Source organism: Zonotrichia leucophrys, unplaced genomic scaffold (genome assembly GCF_028769735.1).
Source record: "Zonotrichia leucophrys gambelii isolate GWCS_2022_RI unplaced genomic scaffold, RI_Zleu_2.0 Scaffold_950_18698, whole genome shotgun sequence".
Classification (NCBI taxonomy): Eukaryota; Metazoa; Chordata; class Aves; order Passeriformes; family Passerellidae; genus Zonotrichia; species Zonotrichia leucophrys.
This window is the reverse complement of record NW_026993155.1, coordinates 724-18,698: the sequence shown is the minus strand read 5'-3', so window position 1 is coordinate 18,698 and position 17,975 is coordinate 724. Positions and strand designations below refer to the sequence as shown.

Sequence of the window (17,975 nt, the reverse complement as noted above, 5' to 3'; positions counted from 1 at the left end):
GAAGAATCAGGAGAGGCCTTTCTTCTAACTGAACTTTTAGTGTTTCGATAAGGTGATTCCTTTAGAGAGTTCCCATAGTCGGCCGGAGCTGTGGTTACCGAGGGAACGGAGCTCAGGGCAGGACGGGGACACTCGGCCCAGCTCAGGGTCTGGGTGCTCCAAAGGCGGGGTCTGCAGGCGGGATCGCCCGAGGGGATCGGCACAGCTCTGGGTCTGGGTGCTCCAAAGGCGGGGTCTGCAGCCGGGATCGCCCGAGGGGCTGTTCCGGTGCAGGCCGAGCTGGAGCGGGGATCGCCCCCACACGGCTCACGGTGGCTGATCCGGCAGAGACAAAGCCGGGACTGACCCCGGCTGCAGCGGCGGGAGCCGACAGAGTCAGGGCAGCCGGGATGGGACAGACGGGACAGACGGACTCCCCTCGGTGCGGTCAGCGCGGTAACCACGGTGCACACGGCAGGACAGACCCCCAGCCCCGGCACGAACTGCGGAGCGGCCGCGGGCCAGGCGGCCGGACTGGGACAGACGGACCGGGACAGACGGACCGGGACAGACGGACTGGGACAGACGGACCGGGACAGACGGACCGGGACAGACGGACCGGGACAGACGGACCGGGACAGACGGACTGGGCCAGACGGACTGTGCCGGAGCCGGCACAGGGGCTGGGGGGGTGGTGCATCTGCAAACGAGTGGGGGAACAGACAGGAATGGGTGAGGTAATATTTTGTTCCCAGCCTTTTCCTTTCACCGTTTTTCTTTTTTTGCCTTTCAAAGATGTTATTTTCTTACAATCTTCCCCCTTCCCACAGCATATGGTATATTCTTTTTTCTTCTGGATGAAATGGTTTTTTACGAATAAATCTAGAGCTTAATAAATCCAGACTTCTGCTTGGATACTTTGAAATGGTTGATGAGATAACTCACGACCGTCTCATGTTGTTTTTCTCATCACCCATTTATTAATGCTTTGGCAAATTATACATCTTTCAGTTACTCGTTTTTCTACTCCAAAAATCTCAATGCACTCGTAGTTCCTTAAAAAATGATCGAACAAAGCCTGAGTATCCCACTGGGCTTTTTGATACGTGTCTTCCATGATTCCCTAGTAAGCATTTTATTATCTAATTGTGTTCCATCAAGATGTTTCTATTTCCCCGATTTATCTTGTTCACCACTTATCTTGTTTTAATTCCTTTTTTCTCTGCTTCCCTAAACTTTGGAATTTCCAATTTTTCTTCATTTGGAGTCAATATTTAATCTTTCAGCTCTGTTTTCTGCTGCATCTTTAGCTTCCTGATCTGCCAGATTATTTCCTCTTATTTCTGGGTCTTTACCTTTTGGCGTCCCTTAATATGTACTATAGCTATCTCTCTTAGGTAATTTTAATGCCTCTAAAACCTCTAAAATATGTTTTCTCATGTACTAATCCTTTTCCTCTTGAATTAAGTAATTCCCTTTTTAAATTTTTCTTAGGGTATGTGCTACATACCCTTCAATCAATATATAACTCCTTTCTTTTTTGTAAATATTCTAATGTTCTTTTTAAAGTATATAATTCACAAGTTTGCATGTGGGATTTTTGGTTTTTTTCTTTTTGTTTTTCATCAATTTCTGCATACCCTGTATTTTGCAAGAAGTTGTATTTCTGTTTGTTAACATAACTCCCAAAGGGCTATCTTGGGATATTTCTGTTGATAATTTTTGCTCCCGCTTTTCTTTCCTGTATCCACCTTATTGGATTTCTGTCTCATTTTTCAATATTCTATTTGTCCCCTGTTTCTGTTTTTCATTTTTTACTAACAATTTAAATATCACTTTTCTTTCAACTACTTACACTCAAAAAAACCCACCTTTTTCTCACACTGCTTTTCAATACAATCCACCTCCCTCCAAGGAGATATGGTAAGGCTTAAAATGCACAATCCACATTACCTATACTATCATTCATCTACATTCACACACTTCTATTTCTCATTCACTTTCACACATTCCTTCACACTCTCAAGACACAAAGTGGATCCTTATTGCTAGAAAATCACGGCACCTTGTGGCCCCCTCTTTCACTTTGGGGTTTACCTCCAGGTCTCGGTGTCACCAGGCCCCCGAGAAGGGCCTGGCTCTGCTGCCTCTGGTGTCCGTTCCCCTGTGAGGCTGTCTGCGTGTCTTTCACACTCTTCAGCTACGGCCCCTCACACGCCCAGGGAACATGCTAGCTTGGTTCGCAGGTCACTCACTCCTCTTTGGCCCAGAAGCCCCCACCTACCCGGGAGCTGCAGCCTGGTGTGCAGGTCACTCACTCCTCTCTCCACTGCCTCCCCCTTCCCACCTGCCCGGGAAACTGAGGCTGACTTTGTGTGTGTCTCACTCTCACACACCACAAAACAACAATAAGGTACCTTTTACTTTCACATCACCTATTACAAGTTTAGGTGTTACTGGCCAGTCCCAGTGTTATTGGATATCCCTCAACCCAGCTGTGTTATCCAACCCCAGATGCTCTTGGGCAATTTTTCCCTCAACCCAGCTGTGTTGTCCAACCCCAGATGCTCTTGGGTGTTTTCTGTACCTCAACCCAGCCATGTGGTACAACTACAGATGCTCTTGGGCATTGTGCTGGTTTAGGGCAAATTTGTTAAAGAATCTGCAAAGGAGGGCCCCTCCAGAAAGCAAAACCCACACGGCCCCTCCCCCCAACCGGTTCGGGAAAAAATTCCTCAGAGAGAGGTGGAAAGAACCTGTTTATTTGACTGGCCCCACACCCCCCAGCACACAAAATGAACAATACCCGATGACACCGCTTTGAGAAAGATGGCAAAATCAGAAAGTCTCTTTCGGGGGGGTGGTTGCTCTGTTCTCAGTCCCTCCGGTGCTGGGCCAGCCGCTGCAGCTGAACCTTCAGTGTTCCCGGGTCCCAGTCCGGAGAAGGTTCAAGATGGTCACAGGAACAGGAGAGGAAAAACAGTCCAGGAAGCAATGTGGACTGTTTAGCTAGAACTAGCTAATAAGCAGAGGCAGAAAGCAGAGCAGAAGCAAGAGCAGAAAAAGAGAGCAAGCAAAAGCAGCAAGCTGAAGCTAGAAGTGAAAAAACAGTCTTAATGTACCGCTTGTCTCTGTGTCCTTGATAAGAGAAACCCAAACAAAACTTCCACTCTTCAGTGCCGGTCTTAAAGGCACAGAACAGATGAATGGGGATATACAAGCATCATAACGTCACCCCAGGACATTCCACCCCTTATCCCCATATCATTCTTACCCCACAATCAGATCTCCCTGAGGTACACATCGTGTTGTTCCATCTCTTTGCATTATCCACCACGTGCAACCTGGTCCCTGATCAAAGACAACCCCACGAATGGGTTTGTCTGTACTCGAGGCAGAATTGATCCACACAGTCTTCCCTAATAAACCTCTGATATGTACCACTGGGACTTTGTCCCCTTCTATTACATTCAGGGACTCAGACTGGGCAGGACCTGCTCGGTTGGTGGAACCTCGGGTGTTAACTAACCAGGTGGCTTTTGCCAGATGCTGCTCCCAATTCTTGAAAGATCCGCCACCCAAAGCTTTCAACTGGGTTTTTAGTAGTCCATTGTACCTCTCCACTTTTCCTGCAGCTGGTGCATGGTAGGGAATATGGTACACCCACTCAATGCCATGTTCCCTAGCCCAGGTGTTGATAAGGCTGTTCTTGAAATGAGTCCCATTGTCAGACTCAATCCTCTCAGGGGTGCCATGTCTCCACAGAACTTGCTTTTCCAGGACCAGGATGGTGTTCCGGGCTGTAGCATGAGACACAGGGTAGGTTTCCAACCATCCAGTGGTGGCCTCCACCATGGTCAGCACGTAGCGCTTGCCCTGGCGTGTCTGGGTCAGTGTGATGTAGTCAATCTGCCAGGCCTCCCCATACTTGTACTTGGACCACTGCCCACCATACCATAGGGGCTTCACTTGCTTGGCCTGCTTGATGGCAGCACACGTCTCACAGTCATGGATAACCTGAGAAATACTGTCCATGGTTAAATCCACCCCTCGGTCTTGTGCCCACTTATAGGTGGCATCTCTGCCCTGGTGGCCTGAGGCATCATGGGCCCATCGAGCTAGGAATAACTCTCCCTTATGTTCCCAATCTAGGTCTATTTTGGACACCCCTATCTTTGCAGCTTGGTCTACCTGCTCATTGTTTTGGTGCTCCTCGGTGGCCCTACTCTTGGGTACATGGGCATCTACATGGCGGACTTTCACAGGTAGCCTCCCTACCCTGGTAGCAATGGTTTTCCACTCACCAGCAGCCCAAATTGGTTTCCCTCTACGCTGCCAGTTAGCCTTTTTCTACCTCTCCAGCCATCCCCACAGAGCATTGGCTACCATCCATGAATCAGTGTAGAGGTAGAGCTTTGGCCACTTCTCTCTCTCAGCAATGTCTAGGGCCAGTTGAACAGCCTTGAGTTCAGCAAATTGGCTTGATCCACCTTCTCCTTCGGTAGCTTGTGCAACCTGTCGTGTGGGGCTCCATACGGCTGCTTTCCACTTCCGGTTCATCCCTACAATGCGACAGGAACCATCAGTGAAAAGAGCGTAGCGTGTTTCCTCTGGGGGCAGTTGGTTATAGGGAGGAGCCTCTTCAGCACGTGTCACTGGTTCTTGTTCCTCTTCATCTGTGACACCAAAATTCTCACCTTCGGGCCAATTTGTAATGACCTCCAAAATCCCAGGGCGATTCAGTTTACCTATACGGGCTCCCTGAGTGAGAGCAATCCACTTGCTCCATGTAGCACTGGTGGCATGGTGAGTGGAAGGAACCTTGCCTTTGAACATCCACCCCAGCACCGGTAGTCGGGGTGCCAGGAGGAGTTGTGCTTCAGTGCCTATTACCTCCGAAGCAGCCTGGACTCCTTCATAGGCAGCCAGGATTTCTTTCTCTGTTGGAGTATAGTTGGCTTCAGACCCTCTGTAGCTTCGACTCCAAAATCCCAGTGGTCGACCCCGAGTCTCCTCAGGCACCTTCTGCCAAAGGCTCCAGGACAAGCCATGGTTCCCGGCTGCAGAGTAGAGCACATTCTTCACCTCTGGTCCTGTCCTGACTGGGCCAAGGGCTACTGCATGAGCAATCTCCTGCTTGATCTGGACAAAGGCCTGTTGCTGCTCAGGGCCCCACTGGAAATTGTTCTTCTTGCGGGTGACCAGGTAGAGAGGGCTCACGATCTGACTGTACTCAGGAATATGCATCATCCAAAAACCTATTGCACCCAAGAAAGCTTGTGTCTCTTTCTTATTGGTGGGTGGAGACATTGCTGTGATCTTGTTGATGACATCTGTAGGAATCTGACGCCGTCCATCTTGCCACTTCACTCCCAGGAACTGAATCTCACGAGCTGGTCCCTTTACTTTGCTCTTTTTAATGGCGAAACCAGCTCCCAGGAGGATCTGGATGATTTCCTTCCCTTTCTCAAACACTTCCGCAGCTGTGTTCCCCCACACAATGATGTCATCAATATACTGCAGATGTTCTGGAGCCTCACCCTTTTCCAGTGCAGTCTGGATCAGTCCATGGCAGATGGTGGGGCTGTGCTTCCACCCTGGGGCAATTGGTTCCAGGTGTACTGCACTCCCCTCCATGTGAAGGCAAACTGAGGCCTGCATTCTGCTGCCAGAGGAATGGAGAAAAATGCATTGGCAATGTCTATAGTGGTGTACCACCTTGCTGCCTTGGACTCAAGCTCATACTGGAGCTCTAATATGTCTGGCATGGCAGCACTCAGTGGTGGAGTCACTTCATTCAATGCACGGTAGTCCACAGTCAATCTCCATTCTCCTTCATATTTTCCCACAGGCCAAATGGGGCTGTTGAAGGGTGAGTGGGTCTTGCTGACCACCCCTTGGCTCTCCAGCTCTCGGATCATCTTATGGAGGGGGGTCACAGCATCTCGAGTGGTCCTATGCTGCCGTCGATGCACTATGGAAGTGGCAATTGGCACTCGTTGCTCTTCTCCTGTCAGGCATCCTACTGCAGATGGATTCTCAGACAACCCAGGCAAGGTGTTCAATTGCTCAATGCCCTCTGTCTCTACAGCAGCTAGTCCAAATCCCCATCTGAGTCCTTTTGGGTCAAGTACCCACTTCAAAGGTAGTCTATGCCCAAAATACATGGGGCCTCTGGGCCAGTCACAATAGGATGCTTCTTCCACTCATTTCCTGTTAGGCTCACATCAGCTTCTACCAAAGTGAAATCCTGGGATCCCCCTGTCACACCAGCAATAGAAACAGACTCTGTCCCCACATGTCTTGATAGGATTAATGTGCACTGGCGCACCAGTATCGACCAAAGCTTTATACTCTTGTGGTTCCGATGTGCCAGGCCAACGAATCCACACAGACCAGAAGACACGATTTTCCCTGGCCTCTACCTGGCTAGAGGCAGGGCCCCTCTAAGCCTGGTTATCATTCTTTCCCTGGGTGTATGTTTTGGATGTTCCTTCGAGGGGATCAGACATGTCATCATCATCATACCTGGCCGTTCGGCTATGGGCAACTGGAGCTGCTTTCCTCCTGGTGGCTTCCTTCAGTTCACGCACCCGTCGTGCTAGAACAGCGGTAGGTTTCCTATCCCACCTTCTCATGTTTTCCCCACAATCACGCAGGTAAAACCACAGCTCAGCTCGTGGGGTGTATCTTCTCTCACCATCTGGGAAACGTCTGCCTTGGATACCGGAACCTCGGATCTGTACTGCTGAAATTTGGAGAAGGTCTTCTTTAATCTCCTCTCTAAGCTTCTTATGGTTCTCCTCTATCTTATCCTCTAAGTTCTGCAGACGTGTTTCTACCGCTGCGATTCTGGCATGTGTTGGGCCATGTACAGCATCTGCATATGCTCGGAGCTTCCTTGCCATGTCAAGCACAATCTCACCCCTCTCATCCCTCTTCATGATGGCTAAGGCAGAAGCATATTCATGTGGCCCGAGTCGTACAAGTTTTCGCCACATCACAGACGTGCATGGTACTAAGTCTGGGTTCCTAGTTGTTACATCATCTGAGAAGATAATCTCAGCCACGGCCATTTCTCTCAGGCGTTGGATCCCTTGCTCTATTGTCTTCCACTGAGTCTGCTGCATATAGAGATCGTCTGCACACAGGTATCTTTCTGCTACACTTCTTAGGACCCGTTCCCAGAGGCTGTGAGAGTTAGCCCCCTCATCATTCCTTGGTCTATTACAGAATCCTGTGACAGGGATCCCAAATGCCTGGCTTCAGTGCCATCCAAAATGGCAGCCTCGCCTGCAGCATCCCAGAGACGGACCAGCCAACTAATTATGGATTCATCAGACCTTCGAATGTAATCCTTCCGTAGGCCACGAAGGTCCTTCAGGGAAAAGGACTCAATATTGCCATCTGATCTTGCATCTGCTGCTTTGACTCCTGACTTTACGTCAGGAGGCACTGAGGTTCCTTCTCCTTCATCATCATCATCATCATCATCCACTGGTCGATTGGTCTTGGCTGTGCATTTCCCACTTCTAGTGCTGGTAGCAACAGCCATGGGTTTAGATGCTGGCTTCGAGCCTGGAGTGTTAGCTGCAGCCTGAGTCACCAGGACAGTTGCTGATTTATCTCCCTGCCCCCCTGCCTCTGTCTGCTGCCCTAGAGTATCTAGCAGTGTGCGATAAGCATATGCCAGGGCCCAGCTCACTGCAATGACCTTCCTGTCCTTAGGCTCATCCTGGTACTTCTCTTTCAGATATTTCCCCACCTCAGCTGGGTTCTGAATTTGTTCATGGGGAAAATCCCACACTATCGGGTCAGAGAATTCCTTCAGGATTTGGCCCATATCCTCCCATTTCCCACCCCACTTAGGATTTTCCACACCTGGGTTTACTCCTGAGTCAGGGGTCTCATCAGCCAGTCTAGAAATCTCAGCCCTCATTCTAGAGAAGCAGCAGGCTGTATAGAGGAAGGTTACCAGATTGAATACCATGAAGATGGTTTCTTTAACATTGAGGGGAAACTGAACATCCTTCACTAGTGATGCAACTGATTCATAGGAGAAGGAGGAAAGCAGAGGCTGAAAAACCTCATTCCCTCCTGCTCCTCCTGCGACAAACTGGATGCATAACCATAGCCATGAACCATTCATACCTGGAGCAGACCCCAGCATGTTTATAAACTTCTTGCATTGCACATTATTGCCACCAAACCCAGCAGGATAGCTATTCTGGTCACAGCCCCTCTGATGTAAAAACTACGTATTAGGGGCAATACTAAAGCTATTTCTGGATACGAAAATAAACCTAGGGACCAGAGAGGTATTAAAATCTCAAAAAACCCTAGGGACCAGAAATGCATGTAAACCTTTACCCCAACAGACATTATGAATCCAAAAAGCATGGCTATTAGCTGATTTAAACGAACACAGAGTAATAGCAGCCAAAATGCAGTCAAAGCAGGGTTTTTTCACTCTCTCTCTCGCCCCACATTGGGCACCAAAAATTTGTGCTAGTTTAGGGCAAATTTGTTAAAGAATCTGCAAAGGAGGGCCCCTCCAGAAAGCGAAACCCACATGGCCCCTCCCCCAAATCGGGAAAAAATTCCTCAGAGAGAGGTGGAAAGAACCTGTTTATTTGACTGGCCCCGCACCCCCCAGCACACAAAATGAACAATACTCGATGACACCGCTTTGAGAAAGATGGCAAAATCAGAAAGTCTCTTTCGGGGGTGGTTGCTCTGTTCTCAGTCCCTCCGGCGCTGGGCCAGCCGCTGCAGCCGAACCTTCGGTGTTCCCGGGTCCCAGTCCGGAGCAGGTTCAAGATGGTCACAGGAACAGGAGAGGAGAAACAGTCCAGGAAGCAATGTGGACTGTTTAGCTAGAACTAGCTAATAAGCAGAGGCAGAAAGCAGAGCAGAAGCAAGAGCAGAAAAAGAGAGCAAGCAAAAGCAGCAAGCTGAAGCTGGAAGTGAAAAAACAGTCTTATGTACCGCTTTCCTCTGTGTCCTTGATAAGAGAAACCCAAACAAAACTTCCACTCTTCAGTGCCGGTCTTAAAGGCACAGAACAGATGAATGGGGATATACAAGCATCATAACGTCACCCCAGGACAGGGCAAAACCCATGATTTTGGAGACAGTGGGGTAGAAACCCCTCCAAAAAAGGTTCTTCCCACCCAGCCAAGCACGTGGATGCTCTTCTGGCAGGGACACAGAAATCCTTTTGTTTTGGCTGTCAAACACAAAGGTTTCTGTTCATCCCTTTGAAAGCCCTGAAATTGGGGTAAAAATCAAGACATTGAACGTGCTTGGATGGGCACGTGTGGGGACACAGCCTTTGGTGGGGACCTGGGTTGGACTCCAACTGCCCCTGGGGACAGGACAAGGGTCAGTGTCACCCACAGGGGCCATGCGGGGCCATGCTGGTGTCACTGGAGACATCCTGGTGGCAGCGTCCCCACAGGTGTGGTGACATTGTCCCCTGGTGTATGTCCTGCTGGCATCATGACCGTTACATGTTGGTGACCGAAGTTACATCATCCTTGTTCTCCTCCCCAGTTCTAGAATGTTCTCCACTCCCGCTTTCTCATTGGTTCCCGTTCCCTGCAGATCCTCCCCTGAATCCCAGTTGGTTGTTGCCCTTTTGTGCCGCCTTTGCACCACCCTTGTTCCCTCTGCCCGTTGGCCTCAGAGCCAAAGTGTGGTGGTGTTTGCAGGGGCCCCAGGATGAGGGAAAAGATGAGAATCTTGACTTCATGTTTCAGAAGGCTGATTTATTATTTTATAATATATTAAAAGAAAATGATATATTAAAACTATACTCAAAGAATAGAAGAGAGGATTTCATCAGAAGGCCAGCATGGAATAGAAAAGAATGATAACAAAAGCTCGTGACTCTCAGAGAGTCCGAGCCAGCTTACTGTGATTGGCCATTAATTAGAAACAACGAACATGGACCAATCAAAGATGCACCTGTTGCATTCCACAGCAGCAGATAATTATTGTTTTTCTTTTCCTCTGAGGCTTCTCAGCTTCTCAGGAGAAAACTCCTGGCAAAGGAGTTTTTTTCAGATTTTTCAGAAAATACCATGGCAACACCAAAGCTCCACCTCCCTTGTCCCATATAAAACCCTGGACCCTGCTTTGTTCTTGGTTCTCTGTGCCTGGAGCCCTTGGGTGTGCTGGCCCATGAAGCACCACTGGAACTCCCAGCACGGATCCCACCCCTAGCTGCAATCGCCACCGGCCTGGTGCTCGCTGGGCCATCCCTGCCCTAGAGGAGACGCTCTGGGGAAGGCAGTGCCTGGGGCTGGGATGGGCTCTGGGCGCTGCTTTGGGCTGGGGAGGCTGAACTTCCTTCCCAGGGGCTTCTCTGGGGCAGGGCTTGGGTTTGGCCTGGAAACAGAGGGAAGGTTCCAGGAGGTTTTTGTTCCTGCCCAGAGCCGAGGCCTTTCCTGTTCCTCATCCTGCCCTGGCAGCGAGGGGCTGGGGGAGCAGCCGAAAGGGGCAGAGACACAGCTGGGACAGGGACCCTGACACCTGCCCAGGGCATTCCCAGAGCGTGTGGAAGAAGGATCAGTCTGGAAATGGGGGAAGGAGCAGAAAGGGGGGGATGCTGGCAGTGATGGCATTTGTGTCCCCAGGTCACCATTGCCTGGGCTGGAGCCCTGCTCACCTGGGCACGGACGAACACTCACCTGCCCGTGGGAAGCAGGGAATGAATTCCTGGCTTTGCTTCCTTGCACAGCTTTTCCTTCCCCCATGGACCTGTCTGTGTCTGAGCCCAGGAGTTTGGGCCCTTTGTCTCTTTCACTCCCTGGATTCTCCCCCATGGGTGCTCCAGGGAACTGGGCCTGAGGCCAGAGAGACAGGAGAGATGGAGCCGTGCACTGCTGCCATGGCCACAAGCAGGGCACCCTCATCCATTAATGAAATCACTCCCAGACATAGGCAGATGTGATTTTACACCCTCCCCTGCTGTTTGCATTTCCTGCAAGCTTTCTGCAGTGTTGCTGGCAATATTTTTGTCCTTTTTCAGGTGATTGACACAGCACCTCACAGGACACACTCACAGGATCAGGAGAATTATGTGATATACCATGGATTCATGTCCCTAAAAAATACCAAGGCTCTAATTGATTAGTTACTGTTTGAGTCTAGAAGTGGGCAGTACAAACTTCCATTTTTCACTTTCAGGTGCTCATGGGGAAAGCACAGCATATTCTTCCAGGTCTTTGCACAATATTTGTTAGCTACATACATTAACAAATCTCATTTACATCACTGCTCAACAGCACAACATAAGGAACCCAAACTACTGGCCTATCCCTAAGACTACACAAAAAGAATAAAACAAATATGTTTTGCTTCCCACTTCAGCTGCATTTGGGATTTTTGATTTTTCATGATATTTTAAGATGTACTTGTAGTTTTCCTGTTATGTCTAGGCTCTGAAGTAGGGTTTGTCGTTGTTGTGAAACCAAGATTAATCAAGGATTAATACAGAAATAGATGTTCTAAACTATCCTTGCACTTGTGCTGGTCCCTAGGAAGGCCGGTGGGTGATTTCTGTCTGTGCTCAAATATGCAAAGCAACAACAAATAGTCCCATACTTTATATTTCAGATAAACAATTTATTGGCATCTTAACATTGTCTTCACAATCTTATAACATGCATATTTCACTCCTTATGAAGCTGAAATCTTTTTAAATACAAGTAATTCTACTGAAATTTTAGAAGTTTCAAAACCATTTTAACATACTGAAAATAAAACAATCTAAAAGACAGGTCTAGCAGCCATTAAAATGCAGGAAAAAGCAAGAGGACTTCAGTAAAAGAACATACATTTAACAGCTACATTTTCTCCACTAAGTATTTATGTGTTAAGAGAAACAGAGTAAATGTAAAAGAACAGAAGTTATTTAAAACTAGAATTTCTAATGCTAGAAACAGCTTTGAAACAACTTTCTATGTAGTTCTATTTATTTCCAAATTTAAAATTGGCCAATTTGTGTCCCAACATTTTGCAGCACAAGGGAGGAAAGGTGAAAGATGCTCTGCAGGGGTTGCAGTTATGGATCTATAAAGTTTATATGTGTAAAGGAATGAACACAGTATTAAACACACTGAGTATGACAGAAAAATGCAACAAAGCACTAACTCTGAGAGAAAAACAGCCCTGCAAGCAATGCCAGGGCACTGGGCATTTCTGCATTTTAAGCAAAGAGCTTTACAGCATCTTTCATTTTCCTTTTCCTGTCCGTTTTGGAGAGCGCAGCCCAGCCCGCCTCGCGCATTCTCCTCATGGTTTTGAGTTTCAGAGCAGAGCCTGGAGATTTCACACTGCATGGAGCTGGGCTCTGGGAAGGAAAATAAAACCATCCTTTAGTTTCTGTAAACAATCTGATTAACTGCTTGCTTTAATCTTAGGAAAGGCTAACATACCTTTTTTGGTGCTGTGGAATGTAACCGTGAAGCTTGTGGATAATCTTTGTACAAATTTTTAAACATTTCTTCTTCTGAGACTATGCTCTAATAAATTAAAAGTTAAAAGTTAAATTAAAAGTTACTTAGTCACAGTATATTAAAAATACTTTTTCTTTCCCCCTAAGGATATTAAGCTATGAAAAAAAAAGTTAAGATGTCATTATGAGGCATAACAGTTCAATAAAAAGAATGTTAATTATGTACATACAACTACAATTCCAGAAAGAACCAATAAATTAAAAATATACATATATATATGTATATTATATATATACATATAATATAACATATATTATATATATATATATATATATATATATATGTATATATACACATAATATATATATATATATATGTATATATATATATATTATATATATATAATATATTATATATAATATAAATATTGGCTGGAATGTGGAAGCCCAAGCTCTTTATTTCCATTCTCAGCCCCAGCAGTGAGCACAAAGAGCTGCTCAGCCCATGATTTGTTCTCTGACTCTTACCAGGAGGTCAGTGTGCTCAGAGCTGTCTGACTCAGTGTCCAGCTGCACCAGCACTTTCTGCTTTTTCCTGCTGCTCTGCTCTGCAGGCAGGTTTGTGCTTCTCCCACTCTGCATTTTATCCACTGGAGGAGTCTTTGTAACACATGTCTGGGAAAGAAAATGTTTCTCTTTTTAGATTATATTTTATGGGGTAAGTAGGGAATCTAAAGCCAAACTCAGGACCCAGTTTACAGTCTGAGTGTCCAAGAATTCACCTGACAGAAATGGTGGAACTCTGAACTTTCCATCCAAACATGGAGCAAAGACCCAAACAAAGTGGGGTGGGGTATAAATATAATTTTTTATACTATTTTTGTTGCCAAATGAGGAGAATGAAGGGGAAGCTATGGAAGAGCTGAGTTTCATGGCACATTGTATTTAAGTTCTCCATGCTTATCTGCAGAAATTCAGGTTATTCTGAACTGTAGCCACTACGTTGGACTCTATCAAACATCAAAGAAAATGGGAACAAACAAAACTGCAGGAAAAGGCTTTCAGAGAAAGCTTGATAGCTACATCAAGATTGGTGTTTCTTAAAATAGTCTTTTCACTAGAAGTGAAACTGAGAAGCATTGAATGGTCCAGTGCAGTCCTTTTTTTGACAGATAACATCAAAACAGTGCTGGATTCTGATGCCGAATTTTGCCCCAAAAGGCGAGAATAACTGCCTAAGAGACTCAAGTAAGTCAGCATAGACAGGAGGTATTTTATTACGACGCGTCGGAGAAATCACAAAAGGGATTTCTAGCTATCTCATGACAGAAGCAAGCTTTTATACAGTCTTGGGTGCAGGGTTACATCATATTCATAAGAGGCGTGGTGTGGGCGGAGCGTGGGTGGAGACATCTATTTTGAGGATTATCATGGTGGTCCTTCCATGCCTTCATCGCGGGCAAGGGTCTTCTGATGAGTCTTCCTCTTTAAACTTTTGAACTCCTATCCTAATATGGTCAATTCCCGGTGTACTTGGCTTGGTTCCCATGGCTTGGCACGGCTCTTAGGGTCAGTTTGACATTGGCACGGCTCTTAGGATCAGTTTGACATTATTAGCTCTGATCATGCTTAGCTCGACAATTCCCTTATCCCTATCTCTCTTTATTGTTTGCCCTGCTTACCAAACTTCAAACAGAAGGATCCACCAGGATTGCTTCTGGATTAATGAATAACCTATCATACAGCATTATCAATAATTCCAGGATTGCTTCCGGATTAATGAATAACCTACCATACAGCATCATAAGCAATTCCTGAGTGTGGATGGGGCGAATCCCCTTATACCTAACATGAGACCACCCGCCGGTGATATGGGATATGGCTCTAGTGTTAGGGGTCGCGTGAGTAGCTAATGGGATGGGAATGGGATAGGACTGCTCAGGGTTGATTCTCAGTCTGTGGCTCTGCCTAAGCATTTTGATAACAAAGTTATGTTCTTGTGCAGTAGTAAAATGCTGATCGGATGGGCAGTTTGGGGCTTCAATTCCATTGTTCCAATGTGAAAACCACAAGTGAACTCCTGACAGGGAAGAAGGGTGAGTTCTGCAGTCAGGACTACTTTGATAACTTGACCATTTTTACAGCTGTATCAGCTTTTTTCTCTTCCATAGAGGAAAAGTGCCTTTACAAATGGACACTTTTAAGACTAAGTAAAACAATTCTAGAGACATAAAAAAATCAGCAACTGAGCAAGAAAAATTACACACTGGGAGCCCTTCCAGAAACTGCTGTCTAATATCTCCATGGAATGGTGTGACCCTTTAAAATCCCTTCTTATCCCAGGGGAAAAAAAAAAATCATCTACAGAGAAGTAAGAAATACAGGCAGAAAAATGTAACAAGAAAAATTCACTGTTAGGAGTTACAAAACTTCAATGTTGGACTGTCCAAGGGGCTTCCTGTTCTGAAGAACACATTTTTTATTTTTACTTTTATTTTTTTAATTTTAGGAATATAATTTGGAGACTTTCTATTTTTTACATGAATGGATTCACTGTATAGATCTAAACAAGATTTAGGAGTCCCAGGAACATAAGTTTGTATTTTCTATAATTTAAAAAGTTTGAAGTCAAAAGCATTCCAATGTCTTTTGTTGAATGCAAATAAATTCTCATGGCACTTCAATTGATTCTACACATATAAACACTCCCAAATTCTAAAAGCAATTAAAAAGTTGAAGTTACCTTGTGTTTCTTTTCACTTTCAGCAATCATACTGCCAGAGTGCTCTTTTACAAGATTCTCCTACAAAAGAGTTATGTGACAGCAAAGAAATATTTATTTGATTTCAGTTGTTAAAAATCTTCTTGGTGTAATGACAGAGCACAGTCTATAATCACAGACTGTTACAAAGTTCACACAAAAATATGAAAAATATGACCAGGTTTAGTACAAGCCCAGCATTCAAAAGTCACTGAAAAAAACTCTGCAGTTTAGGGAACTTTTTTGCTTTAGCTAGTTAAAATTCACTAAAATAAAGGAGAGTTTTGTTTTGTTGTTTGTTTATTTATATGTAATCTATAATCACAGACTGTTACAAAGTTCACACAAATCTATGACCAGATTTGGCACAACCCCAGCATTCCAAAGTCACCGTTTTTCTGTTCAGTTTCATTTCTTACCCAGCTCCTCCCACAGCACAAGCCCAGGCCACACCTCTCACCCCCAGTGCTCAGGGAATAAAAAACTCCACCTTTTCTTCCATTTCTGCTCTCAGTTGTTCCTTAAGGGAGGACAGTTCCCTTTTCAAACATGATAGCTCATTTTCCTACAAACCATTAAATAAAGGACAGGGTTAACTATGCACAGCCCAGGAAAAGGAAAACAGTCCCAGGTGAGACAGTAATTAACAGGGACACTCATCAAATACACAAGATAATTCAATTTGCTTTTCAGCCCTATACTTGAAGCTTTGCTTTAGCTTGTTTAAAAAAGACTGAAGCACTGTCAGAAACAGGTACTTGATCAGAAATGTTCAAGGTAATACCTTAAAACACTTGGGAGAACAGAGGTGAGAGGGCACAATCTAAATATTTAAAACAAAAGTTTCCTATTCAAAGTGGGGAGTCAGAACATGACACACTATCTGGAGGAGCAGACACAAACACACTGCTACCCCAATTTATTTTTAGAAACATTTGGAGTTTTTAGTGCCCAGAATAAGATCTGTTGCAGCATGTTGGGTGGGACTGCTACTGGTAAAAATTAAAAGCACACTGGAAAAGTTCCCAGAGAATGTCTCTGGTGAGAAAGACCCCAGAGGACAGCAGGAAAAAGAAACTCTCTAAGCAAACTGAAAAAAGACTTTTAGAAGTCACAAACTGACTGAAGATCACATCTTTTGTCTCTCTGTGTTGTTGGTGGGCAAGAGGGAGGGATTGGAAAAAAAGGTGTTTTAAAGGTTTATATTAATTCTCATTACTCACTATTAATTGTATTAATAATAATTTTTTACACTATTTAAGTTTGAATCTGCTTTACCCTCAAAGTGTTTTTCTCCTAATCTTTATCTCAACTCAGTCCTTGATTTTTTCTTTCCCCTCCTCTGCTCAACTACAGCAGAGAAAAATGAGTGAATGTATTTTTCGTGTGTGCCTGGCACTTAGCCAGTATAAAACCATTACACAAGGACATCAACCCATTCACTGAATTAGTAACCATTGCAAAGTGCTCCTTACCAGTGCTCTTTCTGATGAGAACTGCTTTTGCTGTTTCATTTTATATACTTTTAACTCTGCATCTTTTTCTTCAACCATTTTATCATATTCATTCTGTGGTAAAAAAACCAAACCAACAACAAACTCAAAATATGTGACTAAATGTTGCAATTATAGAGTTATCTAGTCTTAAAACATCATTTTTTCAAACCAGGCTCTTAAGATTCAGAAAGAAAAGATTCATTGATGCTTCTGCAAAAACTGTAAAACAGGAAATGCTCAATTCAACTATTATTTTGTGGACTGGCAGAGAGTGCTTTATTTCTGTGCAGCAATATGTGCTCAGCACTAAGAGCCAGCTGTGCCATCTTTATTAATGTATCTGCTAAAGATATTGCAAAATGAGGAATAGAAAGGTAAACTAAAATGTGTCAGGCTAAACTGCTGACAGTCACTAAGTAACCTCAGAGAAAGAGCCAAACTGATACTGAAAAATATTGCATTCAGATGGTATCAAAGGAAGCCTGAATTGAAAAAAAAATCTAAGAATCCCAGAAGAAGTTTAGATGACTGGAATTTATCTGCCCATAGGAATGTGTTCATAATCTTCAAATGAATTTGATTTTAGATGATGCAAAGTGCAGCATGTGTTCAGCTTCCTTTTCCCAGACTCAGACCTGTTTCTGCTTTTGAAAGGTCATTAATGTGGTGTCACAAGTTATAAACATGGTATTGACATGGTATCACCCATTGCAAACCACAGCAAGCAGGAAAATCTCTGACCTTGTGCTTTTCCATCAGTGCCATCATCTCAGTTATCTTGTGCTGACATCTGCCATCAGTTTCTCTCTGTATCATTGCAGTTTCATCACAAAGCAGCCTCATCTTTTCTACCTGTCAGTAATAAATTGCATTTCATTCATCAATATAACAATATTTTTTTTTTAAATCTTAATTTCTTCTTCCCCCTGTGGGTACAAAGTTTGCAGTCCCACTTGGGCTTTATTTGCTTTCAAGATCCCTTTGCAATCTCTCATCTTTTCTGCAGATTGTTAAAATGAGCAAGATCAAAGGTACAGCCATGGCAGGCAAGCTCACTGCAAACCAAAAGGCCATTTCAAGCACTCTGCCCTAACATTTCTTAGCATTGCCATAAAAAATGTGTGGGCAGAAAAATCCTCATATGGGAGAAGTTATAATCTAATTTAACTGGGCTGACCTTATACCTGTCGGATCTCAAGATTTCAGTCCTGAGATGCTGAGCCTCCGAGACCAGCTTGGGGGCTCGGGACTCCTGGAATGTTGCCAGAAGTGTCTG

General features: G+C 45.0%; 1 long non-coding RNA gene across 1 annotated transcript; it reads right to left on the bottom strand.

Moving 5' to 3' along the window:
- Nucleotides 1–11,627: 11,627 nt before the first annotated feature.
- LOC135442061 (uncharacterized) lies at nt 11,628–17,553 on the bottom strand. The gene is made up of 7 exons (XR_010438607.1): nt 17,441–17,553; nt 16,679–16,771; nt 15,694–15,768; nt 15,186–15,245; nt 12,971–13,117; nt 12,423–12,509; nt 11,628–12,337 (listed from the first exon to the last, which is right to left on the bottom strand). It is a non-coding gene; the product is annotated as an uncharacterized LOC135442061 (long non-coding RNA).
- Nucleotides 17,554–17,975: the final 422 nt, after the last annotated feature.